The sequence below is a fragment of the Canis lupus genome, chromosome X (genome assembly GCF_048164855.1).
Source record: "Canis lupus baileyi chromosome X, mCanLup2.hap1, whole genome shotgun sequence".
NCBI lineage: Eukaryota > Metazoa > Chordata > Mammalia > Carnivora > Canidae > Canis > Canis lupus.
The window spans coordinates 92,416,225-92,431,299 of record NC_132876.1 but is presented as its reverse complement, the minus strand read 5'-3'; the positions used below and the strand labels follow the sequence as shown (position 1 = coordinate 92,431,299).

Genomic DNA, 15,075 nt, shown 5'->3' with positions numbered 1-15,075 from the left:
TCTTTGATGCTTTGTCTCCCTCTCCAATTTTTCCCACTCAGTTCCCCTCCTTTCCTGTATAATTCCCTTCACTATTTCTTATATTCCCCGTATGAGTGAAACCATGTCCTTCTCTGACTGACTTACTTCACTCAGCATCATACCCTCCAGTTCCATCCATGTCATAGCAAATGGTGGGTATTTGTCATTTCTAATGGCTGAGGAATATTCCATTGTATACATAGACCACATCTTCTTTATCCATTCATCTTTCGATGGACACTGAGGCTCCTTCCACAGTTTGGCTATTGTGCACATTGCTGCTAGAAACATCGGGGTGCAGGTGTTCCGGCGTTTCATTGCATCTGTATCTTTGGAGTAAATCCCCAGTAGTGCAATGGCTGGGTCATAGGGCAGGTCTATTTTTAACTCTTTGAGGAATCTCCACACAGTTTTCCAGAGTGACTGCACCAGTTCATATTCCCACCAACACTGCAAGAGGGTTCCCCTTTCTCCACATCCTCTCCAACATTTGTTATTTCCTGTCTTTTTAATTCTCACTGGTGTGAGGTGGTATCTCATTGTGGTTTTGTGGTATCTCATTGTGGTTTTGATTTGTGTTTCCCTGATGGCAAGTGATGCGGAGCATTTTCTGATGTGCTTGTTGGCCATGTCTATGTCTTCTTTGGTGAAATTTCTGTTCATGTCTTTTGCCCATTTCATGATTGGATTGTTTGTTTCTTTGCTGTTGAGTTAATAAGTTCTTTATAGATCTTGGATACTAGCCCTTGATCTGATATGTCATTTGCAAATATCTTCTCCCATTCTTTAGGTTGTCTTTTAGTTTTTTGACTGTTATCTATTGCTGTGCAGAAGCTTTTTATCCTGATTAAGTCCCAACAGTTCATTTTTGCTTTTGTTTCCTTTGCCTTCATAGATGTGTCTTGCAAGAAGTTACTGTGGCCATTCTGTGTGCTCTTAACATTCATTTAAATTCCCTTCCTGCTTAAGATTCTGAAGACTGAAATCTAGAACTTGTCACATAAACCCACCCAAAGCATCACAGCCAGTAAAGGTGCAGATGTGGGCTTGAAGTCAGATCTGACCCTCTCAAGTTGACACTCTAACTACTTTGATTCTAAGGTCTTAGAAAGAAAAGGGAATGGTCTACCTGGCCTTTACTCCAGAGTGACTTTCTTTAGTTTTCAGAAGCCATTATTCCATATATAGGGAGGCCTCGGGAAGTGAGAATCTCCCATCAGATACTTTATTGTAAGGATTGTGAGTTCTGTAAAACAACTTATGAGCAGGAATAAAGAGGACACATGCTTGCTGCTCTTGTCAATGCTGCATCTAGGGAAACTTAGATGTCCCGGATGTTTTTTTTTTTAAGATTTTATTTATTTATTCATGAGAGACAGAGAGAGAATGAGAGAGACAGAGAGAGAGAGGCAGAGACACAGGCAGAGGGAGAAGCAGGCTCCATGCAGGGAGCCCGACGTGGGACCCGATCCCGGGTCTCCAGGATCAGGCTCTGGACTGACGGCAGTGCTAAACCGCTGAGCCACCCGGGCTGCCCCAGATGTCCTGGATGTTGAAGGAAAAACATCATGGGGCACCTGGGTGGCTCAGTCAGTTGAGCATCTGACTCTAGGTTTTGGCTCAGGTCATGATCTCAGGGTCGTGAGATTGCATCCCGCGTCAGGGCTCCAGATTCAGTGCAGAGTCAGCTTGGGATTCTCTGCCTCTCCCTCTGCTCTCTGTGTGTGTCTCTCTCTCTGGAATAAATAAGTAAGTAAATATCTAAAACATTAAATAAATAAAGGAAAAACTTCAGTCCAGCAGAGGATAATTCACCGGAGCAGTGAAGAATACTGAGTAGACCCTAGTAAAGGGACTGTTTCTGCAGAGTTAGTAACAGGAACCCTAAGTGACCTGGGAATACTTACTGTGGGTCAGCAAGAGATCATCAGGCCCCATGGGATGCAGCATTTGGTTTGCTGCAGATTGGTTAGCAGAATCATACTTCTTTAGCATAAAAATCCCTTGTGATGTGGTGTGGCCAGGACTCTTTCAGGTTCGGGAGTTGATGCCTGTCTACTGAGCAGTGCAATACAGACAATTCTCCAGGCTTCTCAAACAACAACAAACAAACAAAAAACAAAAACAAAAAAAGGAGAAAGTTAAGCAGACTCTTTTACAACAGATGTTACTAATCTTAGAGATATTTTCAGATGCTACATAGGTTTTCTGTTTTCATAATAAGGTCAAATGAAGCCAAGTAACTCGTGGATGTGGCATGGGTTTGTATTGGGGGATAATCAGAAAAGAGTCTTTATAAGAAATATTGAGAAGCAAAGTACAATTTGCCTAATAATAGCCACCCAGTGAAAAAGAATTGCTTAAACTTCTCTTGGGTGCTTTAATCTCAGTTCTGACAAAATGAACGCCTATTGGCAATTTAACAGTTCCTTGGTTTTTAGCTGAAAGAAAATCGAATAAATGGAGTGCTGCTAATGTTTGAGGTAAATGTGCAGTCTTGCAGGACTAGAATTAACTTGTTTTCCAAATAGATAAAAATATATCATAATTATACTTCATTGAGATTTTTTTTGTGCATTGTTTTATGTTTGTTATGTTATACTGTTACCTGCCTGATAGTCCCAAACCCGTTATTTGTATATTGGCCTTATCACTCTGAGATATGAGAGTGATAATGAAATGGGAATCACATGTCTTCTTAAGTTTTATATTTTGATTTTGCTCTGTGTAAGAACCATCCAAACACACTCCAATTAAAAATGGTCAAAGGATTTAAATAGGCATTTCTCCAAAGAAGGTATCATACGACCAATAAGCACAGGAAAAGATGCTCATCACTAATCATTAGGGAGATGCAAATCAAAACCACAATGAGATACCACTTCACATTCACTAGGATGGCTATAATTGAAAAAAAGCCCAGATAATAACAAGTGCTGATGTGGAGAAATTGGAACCCTCAAAGGTTGGTGAAACATACAGTTATCATATGATCCAGTGATTCTACTCCTGGCTTTATACCCAAGAAAAATGAAAACATACGTCTATACAGAGACTTGTACATAAATGTTCCTAAGAACTCTGCATTATTTAGAGCAGCCAAAAAGTGGAAACAACTAAAATGTCCATCAGCTGATAAAGAGATAAATTATTGTGTGTTCATACAATGGAATATTATTAGTCAAAGCAAAATACAGTTGACCCTTGGGCAACATGGGTTTGAACTACATGGGTGCACTTCTATGCATATTTTCCCTATAAATATAGTGCAATACTATACGTGTATTTTCTCTTATAATTTTCTTAATAACATTTTCTCTTCTTTATTGTCAGAATACAGCATGTAATGCATGTAACATAGAAGATGTGTTGATTGTGTTTATGTTATTGGTAAAGCTCAATGGTATGTTCTTTGTAGTTAAGTTTGGGGAGACTCAAAAGTTACATGCAGATTTTCAACTGTGTAGGGCCCCTCCCCCCAGGTTTTTCAAGGGTCAACTGGAAAGTACTGATATACATTACGATGTGTGTTGTAAACCTTGAAAACATGATGCTAAGCGAAAGAAGCCAGTCAAAACACTACATATTTCACTACATATGAAAACATCCCAAATCGGCAATTCTATAGAGACAGAAAGAGATTATTAGCTGCTTAGAACGGAAGGATTGAGGGAAAATGGGGAGTGAGTGCTAATGGGTATGGAGTCTCTTTGTGGAGTGATGAAAATGGTCCAGAATTGATCATAATGGTTGTGCAACCCTGTGAGTATACTAAGCACCATTGAATTGTACTCTTTAAATGGGTAAATTGTATGGTATGTAAATATATCTCATATATATCTGAGATTTATTTGCATCTATACGTGTGTGTGTGCATACTTGAATAATCCAAAGAACTTGCTATGAGTGTACGTTTTAAGGCAAATATCTCAGACTTACTCATAGAGAAGAATGGCATGGTTCTCTCTATCCCGTATGGGCCTGTTGGCAATACGTTGCAGCTGTTAGCATCACCTTACACTCTCTGGGCATCTGGTAGATGAGGGGGAAAGGAAATCTCAGAGCCAGGAATGCTTAGAGGGAAACATATGCATGCTAAACTCGCCCCATATCATTCCTCTCAGCCCGGGTGGCTCAGCAGTTTAGTGCCGCCTTCAGCCCGCAGGTGTGGTCCTGGAGATGTGGGATCGAGTCCCACGTCAGGCTCCTGCATGGAATGGAGCCTGCTTCTCCCTCTGCCTGTGTCTGTGCCTCTCTCTCTCTCTCTCTCTCTCTCTCTCTGTGTGTGTGTGTGTGTCTCTCATGAATAAATAAATAAAATATTTTTTAAAAACATTCCTCTCTTCAGAGAGAAAGTTGAGTGAAATATATGAAGCAACTTCTGCTGTGGTTTAATTCAACAGCCCCTCAGTGTGCATTGCACTGAGGCGGGAACTGTGGGGAAACACAGACATATAGGACAGGGAGATCCCTGTCTAACCGGCCAACAGTACTGTGAGTGGATGGAAGTCAACTGCTAATCTGAGAGCCTGATGTTTAACACAAGCCCTAAATACACTGGCGATGAAAGGGGAGTTTAAGTCCAGCAGCAAAGAATGGGTTGCTCTCTGGCTAGATAAATAACAGCAAAAGGGCATTATTATTCAGTGACTGTAAAGCACATGACAGCAGAGCTGGTCACATGTTAAAGCAGTTTCTCAGACGCACTGATCATCAGTACATGTCAAAGGTTTTATTCAAACTTATGGCAAGGAAAGGTGAAGAATCTTTCTGGAATAGGAATTTATTTTTTTGAAGCGTAACATACAGATAGTTACGTTTATCAATCTTAAGTGTACCGCTTGGTGATTTTTTTTACAGTTGTGTGACCACAACCCAGATTGTGGTACAGAACATTCCCACCACACAAGAAATCTCCCTTATCCCTCTTTCCTATCAATACTGCTTTACCTCATGCAGGTCACCACTAATGAATCTTGCCTGCTCTTGAACTTCATGTAAAGGAAATTATAGCATATGTTATCTTTTGTGCCGGCCTTCTTTTACTCTACGGAAATATGCCTGTGAGCATCCGTGTTTTTTGTTTAGCAGTCGTTCATTTGTTTTTATTGCTGCGTGGTATTCCACTGTATGAATACACCACAATTTACTTGTCTATTTCTGTATTCTTGGACATTAGAATTGCTTCTGGCATTTGCTGATTAGAAATAATGCAGTTGTGAGGGCACCTGACTGGCTTGGTTGGAAGAGCTTGTGACTCTTGATCTTGGGGTCATGAGTTTGAGCCCCACATTGAGTGTAGAGATTACTTAAAATAATTAAATTAAGAAAAAAAGAAAGAATGCAGTTGTGACCCATTTTTGTACGAGGCTTTTGGTAGAATGTGCAGTGTCTCTTAGGTATATACCCAAGAGTAGGGTTGTTGGGTCCTATGGCTTGCATAATCATGGCTTTTGGAGATACTGCCAACAAGTTTTCCAAATTGATTGTACACATTTACACTTCTCCCAGCAAAATGAGTGTGCCATTGAAAGAGATCTTTGAATAGGGTGAGAGTGTGGTTAGATCCTGATGTTAAACTAGGTAATAGAAAGAAGGTCTGGTTCTAGGACACAGACGAGAAAGATGGTTGGCTGTGTGGTCAATGCATTGGGAGCAGAAATTTCCCTTCCCAGACAGGGCTCTAAATCTCAACATTTATCAGAAAAGTGCCCAAACATTTGTATCAGAAATGTAAATACTTCCCAGGAGAGGTTGTTAATGACATCCTCAAAAAGTTCTGCTCCAGTTCACCTTTGCTAAGGTTTGAGAAAAGTTTTGTTCCCACATACCTGACCCTTTGTTCGGTGTCAGGTGGGCCATTTAGTAATTCTATGAATTTTGGTAAATTTCTTAAGCTCTTTATTGCCTTTGTTTCCTTAGCTGTTAAGATGGGCAGCACAGTAATATCTACCGCAGAAGACTAGTCTAGGGTGTTCATGCCTGGCACAGAGCAAGGGTCCAGTTAATTTTAGCTTTCTCCACTCCCTCATTCCCTCCCTACCTTTCTTCAAGTGAGTTTATAAATAATAATGACAACATTGTGCCTTTGTAATATCTTAAACCAAAAAGTCTAGGGTGACATCGTGGAAAGTGAGAGGGTGGAAGATGGTTGGAGAATAGAAAGGAAGGGAAAAAAAAACTGTAGAAGGGAAAGACATCACGTCCCCATCCTTAAAACAAAGTGCTCCATAATAAGGCTGGCATGGGGGGAAGTGGTCAGCAGAATAGAACACCTGAGATTTTGAAACTTAAACCTCATTGTCGCTATCAGTATCAAGCACACACGTACACACACTAGAAAACGGCTTAATGATATGCTATAAGTAGATTTGCATCGAACTGAAAATATGTCCATGTGAAAGTATATCAAAATTAAAATCTCATCTGCATATATAATATGAGCTAGAGCAAATGTTCATTGCATGATAATGCTCCCTCCAGGAGAGGCCATTAGGTTGATTTGCATTCATTTAAATGTTCATGTGGGATGTTGATTTTGTCTGTGCAATTGCTAGGGTAGTTAGTATATTGTACTATTAAAACAGTTAAAAGACTGCACAGAAGCAGTAACATACAAATGTGGTAACTGATGGGCAGACTGTGAAGAAAACTTTTCGCATAAACAGACACCCATTCTTCAGTGTGGGCAGGGAAACTGAAACTGATTGCTCCATACAACCCCCCTGCACCCCCCTGCATTATCCTTGTGGCAGGGATTCAGGAATGAGTGGCAAGTCATTTTTACAATCAGCAAAATAAATGAGGAAATTACACGTGGTGTTAGAAAACGTGGTAGATTGCAAGCATGGCCACAAACACCTCCCACACCTGTTTGTACATCCTTCTCCCATGTTATATTGTGGTATGACTTTGCAGCTCTTCTTACCGAGGATTGGAATCTCTTTCTCAATCTCTTAAAACTAGGCTGCCCACGTGACGTGCTTTGGCCAACAGCACATTAGCAAATAAGACACAAACGCAAGCGAAGTTTGGAAAGTGCTAGCTCTTCGAACCTTGAGACCACTATGTGAATGAATCCAAGCAAGATTGCTGGAAGATGACAAAGCTACACGGTGGGAAGAGAACAGAGATTTCTCAGCCTGCCAACCACTGGAAACGTAAATGGAGCCGTCCTGGATCACTCAGCCTTCAGTGACCTGCCAGCTGAGCATGGATGCATGAGCAAGCCCAGAAGAGATTAGCTGAATCAGGTTAGGCCAGAAGACCTGTGCAGCCAGCTCTCGGGAACCTGAGCTAAAGGAAATGGTGGTTGTTTTCAGCTGCTATGTTTGCAGGGTTTTGTTATGTCGAAGTAGCTAACAGGTACCGAAGGTTAAAAATACTTCAGAGAAAAATAGAGGGCAGAAGGAGGGAGTAGAAGTGTTCATGTGTATGGGTAAGTGCGTGTGTGTGGAAGTGGGGGGCAGGTGGGAATGTGTTGTGATGTTAAATAATTTCATCAGGGAAGGCTTCCTAACATTTGAATAAACATTTGAAGGAAATAAGTGATTTCCGGGGTTATTTAAAAGAAGAGAATGGCAAGTAGGAAGTTCCTAAAGTATAGGGTGCCTGGCTGTTTTGAAGAAAAGCAAGATTAAGTGTTGGAGCGCTGTGGGAGACAAGGGCAAAGAGGTCACAGGAAGCCAAATATTCAATGAGTTCCCCATTCAAATCTAGGGAGAGACTTCCAGTACATCGGAGGTGGTGCCCCAGAGGCCTGCCAAGACTCCTGTGAGACCATGCTAATGAATCCGTCCAGAGGTAGAAAACTAACACAGGCTGAACCAATCAGGTCCTTCCTCCTGGAAAGTTGAAACTGGGGACATAGAGACCCAGAGATTGGGAAGTGTAGGAGTTCAAGCACCCTCCTGGCTAAACTTGAGACCCAAGATCCACAACCAGTACTATTTGTTGAATTTCTAGGGCTGGCCTGCTTCTTGTCTGTTTAAGGCTTAGGAGCTACACTTGTTCTCCAGCTTGCGTGAGGAATACCCCTGAACGATTACAATGCATTTGCTCTTCCACTCAATCTTTTTTCTTCAATAAGGCAAAGTTAATGTCTGTTGCTCGCAAATAAAAGAACCTTAACTAATATAATCATCCTGTGATTTCTTTCTTGTTGCTTAATATATGCCTTCTCTCTTGAAATGGATTATTCATTTCCCAAAGACAGGAATAATTTGTTCAATTTATTTTGGACCCTTCCTCTACCCAACTGTGCTTACAAGACAAGATAATGACAGCTAAGCATTTGTTCAGCGTCTACAATGTGTCAAGCACAGTGCTAAGTGCTTGTATAGATTATCTTAAACTTCACAGTAACTCTATGAACAATTACTCTGGTGATCTTCATTTTTACACATGAGGAAAGAGAGGCCAGAGAGGTGACATGGCTCATAAATGGTGGGATGTGGCCTCAAACCTGGGCAGTTGTATCGCAGAGCCTACAGTCTTTCAAGACCCAACACTTAGCAGGTACTTAAAGATATTTGTGTATGGATTCATTGAGGAGTACTAAGTACTCACAAAATCGTCTCCTGGGATAATCAACTGACCTTCACCTACCAGGCAGGGTTTCCTCTGAGTCCCTCCACTGTGGGTAGACGGCCTTCATTTTAGGAACTTGGTATCAGTGACAGGTGAGAGGGTGTGATGTACACACTACAGAAAACCATTCCTGCTCAGAAAGTGTTCCTTATCCCATGAGGACCAGACATGACAAAAAGGGTCACCTTTGGGGTTAAAACTCTTGTTAAGATGCAAATAAGTTATGCAAATGTGAGTATGTATAACACGACATGAATTCATGAATGCGTATCAGCATGTACTAAATTACCCAGGAGGGGGAAACAACACCTCTGTGAAGGCAGGGCCTGTGGCTACTCTGCTTATCGTTGCATCTCAAGTACCTCATGCAATGCTTGACACACAGTAGGTACTCAACAGAAAAAAATGATCGAATGAATTGGATGCAGGAAAAGAGCCATCAGAGAATAAGTGTCCAGTTAGGATGGTTCAGACATGTGGAATGACCCACCCTTCATGGCTGTATAATGATCTTATTGTAGGAGTTTCACAATTCTTCTGATTTGTAGGGATTTCTGTGTTGCAGATTTGCTGCGAACTTAGATGGGGCCTCTCCCCTGTGTTTTAGAGGTAGGTCTCCCAGGAGAGATGACATAATAGTTTTGAGTTAATAACCCAGACAAGACCATCCAGGAGGAATGCAGTGGGATAGCTGTGACCTTTGACTCCAGTTTGAGGACAGAATGGACATCCATTGTATCAGCCATACGGAATGAGAACGTAGATGAGAAACCCATGTGAAGAAGTTGCCTGGTGCAATGGAGAGGAACCCTGGGGGAGAATACATCAATGACTCCAATTCCTTATCTCTTCCTATATGGATGCTCTTAGCCGGGTAACTTTGCATTGCCTTCCCTGGCTGGGGTGCACTCTCCTGTTCCTTAACTGTAAGTTCAGCCAAAGGCCTTTAATGGGCCAATAGAAGGAGGTGGAAATGATGCTGTGTCAGCTGTTAGCTTGACAAGAGACTTTGCAAGTTTCCTCTTGTGTATTGCTCTTCTACTAACCAGAAGAGGAGCGTGCCATGCCGGCACCAGCTTTATAATCCCAGATCGCAACAGACTAAACAGAGCAGAATCACTGCCAACCAAGCTCAGCCTAAATCAGCTGACTCTCATCTAACCCACAGATACAGGAGAGTAAACGATTCTAGTTGTAAGCCACTGACTTGTGGGGCAGCAGTTTGTGACTAAGGCTAATTAATACAAGCACCAAACCTGTGAAGAATAGAACTCGCTGGCTCTTTTGCTAATTGGCTATATGCCCATTGACAAAGTGTTTAAACTTCCTGACCCTCAGTTTCCTCATCAGTAAAGTGGGCATGAGACACCGACCTTATCTTTTAGAGCTGCTAAGAGGAATCTCAAAGATACATGTAAAGATCTTAAGAAAGAATGAATAGAATGATGCTTGTTATTACCGGAGAGAACTGATTCCACGATACTTATTTTCTTCCTTGGAATGTTACAGGGCTCTCATTTGAAATTCCACATTATCTCAACTGTTCTACCCCATGACAAAGTTTTAATGAGGAAACACTGGGCCTCCGGGGGCCCTGATGTTGGTGGGAGCAGCTGGTAGATTGAAAGACTTTCAAGAGGAATAATGAAACTCATGTGAACAAAATCAATACCTCCAGAGCAGATGATTCTGCTCTGGTGTTTGGTTTAGTAAGAAACCATTCCCTGATGCCTAGAGGGAGGGTATGGAGCCACCTTAGGCAACCCAACTATCCTTGGTCCCCTGGCCATCCTTGATGTCAAAGGCCTAGAGGTGAACCAGAAGATAAGAGGAGGTATAGGAAGAGAAAATCCCACCAACTATCCTAACATGACGCCTCCCACCCCAAGGGTGCTCCAGTCAGTGGGCTGGGAATGCAGAATTGCCCAAACTTTAGACCCAGACATCCCAACCACCAGTTATGAGCTTATAGCACATTGTCTCTCCCCATCTCATTAATATTTAATTATGAACTGCCCCATGACACCAACGTGCTACTCCATAATTATGATCATGTGTATTTCGGTGCCATGCAGCTTCACTGGAATTTTACTTTTCAGACCTTTTCTTTTATGTTGGGTACTGATAGGAATAGACTATCTCCATGACAAAACAGAATTACAGATTTACAGTCATCTTGTGAGACTTTAATGTCAAGATGTTATAGAACTACCTATCGGGGAAGAAACAGTTCAGTGGAATCAGACTATGGGAGACAAAGGGCAGAAGCAAGGAGATGGGTTGGGCTGTTTGTAATAACGCAGCAGACGCGATGGTGACTGTCAAATGATAGGAGAAGCGCAGGTTATGAGAGGTGGTCAGATTCCAGAAGTGTTTTGAAGGTAGAATAGACAGGATTTGCTAATGGCTTGGATGTGGAGCATGAGAAAGAGGGAAGTAAAAAATGACGTCAGGTTTTTTGGTTCAGCATCAATATGAACAGAGTTGGCACTAAACAAGATAGGGAAGACCTCAGAAAGGGAAGATCCGGGGCAACATCGAGAGTTGGATTTTATACAAGGTAAGTTTCAGATTCCTATTAGTCATCCAAGTGAGGGTGTGAAGCAGTTTCCTGGAGAAGGTCTGGAATTCAGAGGCAATGTTCAGACCAGAGATATAAATCTGGGAGTCATTAGCAAATAATTAGAATTTTTTTAAAAAGGACTGGATTAGACTATGGGTGCTGGATAAATATTTGAAAGTTAATAAAAAAAATACACACTATCTCTCCTGTTAGAACACGTTTTGCATAACAAGTAGCTCATATGCGATTGCAAATAGGGGAACAATGTCACTAGAATGTGGAAGTTGTGTTGGAGTATAATTATAACCTTCAGCATGAAAGGACAAAGGACCCAACTTGCCTGCTGCACAGTCAGAAGCCTCCTTTTTTTAAAAAAAAAAAAAAAAAAAAAAAAAAAGAGGGCAACCCGGTGGCTCAGCGGTTTAGCACTGCCTTCGGCCTGGGTCCTGGTCCTGGAGACCCAGGATCGAGTCCCATGTCTGGCGCCCTGCATGGAGCCTACTTCTCCCTCTGCCTGTGTCTCTACCTCTCTTTCTCTCTCTGTGTGTGTGTCTCTCATGAATAAATAAATGAAATTTTTAAAAAAGATTTTATTTATTTAAGAAAGAGTATGTGCACAGAGGGAGAGGGAGAAGCAGACTCCCTGCTATGTGCAAAGCCCAACTTGGGGCTCTATGGTGGGCTTGATCCCAGGACTCAGATCATGAGGTGAGCTAAAGACAGAGGCTTAATTGACTGAGCCACCCAAGCACCCCAGTGAGGACCCTCTTAAGTTTTATTTTAAAAAACTTAAAGGTGAGGGTCTGCACCCCAGATTTCCTCCCCAAGATGCACCCCAGCCTTGCATGGTTCTTGTTTCAGAAAGACGGCACTTCCTCCTCTTGCCAGCTTAATAAGTATCCTATTGTCTTAGCACTCTGCTTCCATCTGCATCATCTCAGCTCTACATGCCAAAATTTTCTCTCTATTGGTTCCTTGCATTTCTCATATCCGCAGAGGCAGCCTCTTACCATACCAAGATGTATGTCTGAGATATCCAAGTTATTGCCCGAGATATTCATTTTTTAATTTTATCAATGCTCTACTAATAAAGTTGTAAAAGTTTTGTGTGATCTAGCCCAACTCTATTTTTTTCTATAAGCCTTTTAATTTTAATGTGTTATTTTGAAAAATGAGATTTTCATTTTCAGGGAAACACTTGCATACATGTAGTTGACTTGTTACTTAAGTCCACATCTTTCCTAGCATCTTCTGTAGGACTATACCTTCTACTTCAGGTAAGGCTGTCAATCTTTTTTTTTTTTTTTTTTTTTTTTAAATATGGAACGCTTCACGAATTTGCGTGTCATCCTTGCGCAGGGGCCATGCTAATCTTCTCTGTATCGTTCCAATTTTAGTATATGTGCTGCCGAAGCGAGCACAAGGCTGTCAATCTATTAATCATATCCCTCCCAAACAAACTAACAAGGATGGGCACATGACCCAGGGTAGCCAATCAGAATACATTACCTACCTGGCCATGGTGATTGAGTCAGGGATGGGCACATGACCCAGGATACCCAATCAGAATATACACTACCTACCTGGCCATTGAGATTGGACAAGATGGACATATGACCCAGAGTAGCCAATAAGAATACACTACCTTCCTGGCCATTATATTGGACAGGGATGGGCACATGACCCACTGCAGCCAATAAGAATATATTACCTACCTGACCATGGTTTTTGAACAAGGATTGGCGAATTACCCAGGGTAGCTAATCAGAATACACTAACAACCAGGCCATGGTGATTGGACAGGGATGGGCACATGACCCAGAGTAGCCAATAAGAATACACTACCTTCCTGGCCATTGATATTGGACAGGGATGGGCACATGACCCACTGCAGCCAATAAGAATACACTACCTTCCTGGCCATGGTGCTTGGTTCAGGGATGGGTGCATGAACCAGGGTAGCCAAGCAGAATACTCTACCTACCTGGCAATGGAGATTGGACAGGGATGGGCACATAATCCAGGGTAGCCATTGAGAATACATTACCTGCCTGTTCATAGTAATTGGTTCAAGGATGGGCACATGACCCAGGGTAGCCAATCAGAACACACTACCTTCCTGGCTATGATGATTGGTTCAGGGATGCATGACCCAGGGTAGCCAACAAGAATATGCTACCTACCTGGCCAGGTGATTGGACAGGGTTGAGCACATGACCCATGGTAGCCAATCAGAACACTACTTAACTGGCCATGGTAATTGGACAGCGATGGGCAGATGACCCAGGGTAGGCAATCAGAAGACACTATTTACCTTGTCATGGTGATTGGTTCAGGGATGGGCACATGACCCACGGTAGCCAATCAAAATACACTACCTACACTGTCATGGTGATTAGACAAAATTGGCACATGACCCACCAGATTCAATTAGAATACACAACCTACACGGCCATGGTGATTTGACAGGGATGGGCACATGACTCACGGTAGATAATCAGAACACATTACCTTCCTGGCCAGGATGATTGGCCCAGGATTGACACATGACCCAGGGTAGCCAATCAGAATACACTACTTACCTGGTCTAGGTGATTGGTTCAGAGATGGGCATATGACCCAGGGTAGCCAATCAGAATATATTACCTTCCTGGGTAGCACGATTGGTCCAGGGATGGAAACATGGCCCAGAGTAGCCAATAAAAATATGCTGCATCCCTGGCCATGGTGATTAGACAGGGTTGGGCACATGACCCAGTGCAGCCAATCAGAATACACTACCTACCTGGCCATGGTGAATGGTTCAAGGATGGGCACATGACCATGAGGGTACCAATCAGAATAGACTACTATCCCGGAATAGCCAATAAGAATATGCTACCTACCTAGCCATGGTGATTGGACAGGGATGGGCACATGACAAAAAGGAGCCAATCGGAATATACTACCTACCTGGCCATGGTGATTGGACAGCCATGGGCACATGACCAATGGCAGCCAATCAAAATACACTACTCATCTGGCCATGGTGATTGGGCAGGGATGGGCACATGACAAAGAGTAGCCACTCAAAATACACTACCTACCTGGCCAGGTGATTGGACAAGGTTGAGCACATGAGCCACGGTAGCCAATCAGAACACTATTTACCTGGCCATGGTGATCGGACAACGATGGGCAGATGACCCAGGGTAGCCAATCAAAATATATTTTATCGCTGGCCATGGTGATTGGTTCAGGGAATGGGCACATAACCCAAAGTAGCCAATAGGAATACACTACCATTTTGGTCATGATGATTGGTTCAGGGATGGGTGCATGACCCGGGGTAGCCAGTAAGAATATACTACCTACCTGGCCATGGCGATTGGACAGGGATAGGCACATGACATAGAGTAGCCAATCAGAATATACTACCTACTTGGCCATGGTGATTGGACAGCGATGGGCACATGACCCATGGCAGCCAATCAAAATACACTACTCACCTGGCCATGGTGATTGGGCAGGGATGAGCACATGACCCACGGTAGCCAATCAGAACTCACTACCTTCCTGGCCAGGATGATTTGTCCAGGATTGGTACCTGACCCAGGGTAGCCAATCAGAATACACTACCTACCAAGTCTAGGTGATTGGTTCAGAGATGGGCATATGACTCACGGTAGCCTATCAGAATATACTTCCTTCCTGGTCAGTATGATTGGTCCAGGGCTGAAAACATGGCCCAAGGTAGCCAATCAGAATACACAACTCACCTGCTGATGGTGATTGGACAGCTATGGGCACATGACACACGGTAGGCAATCAAAATCCATGCCCTACTTGGTCATGGAGATTGGACAGGGATTGGGACATGACCCACCGTATCCAATCAGAATACACAACCTACACGGCCACGG

The 15,075-nt window shown here is 42.7% G+C and overlaps 1 non-coding gene across 1 annotated transcript; it reads right to left on the bottom strand.

Moving 5' to 3' along the window:
• Positions 1-12,487: 12,487 nt before the first annotated feature.
• LOC140628993 (U6 spliceosomal RNA) lies at positions 12,488-12,594 on the bottom strand. The gene has a single exon (XR_012026882.1). It is a non-coding gene; the product is annotated as a U6 spliceosomal RNA (small nuclear RNA).
• Positions 12,595-15,075: the final 2,481 nt, after the last annotated feature.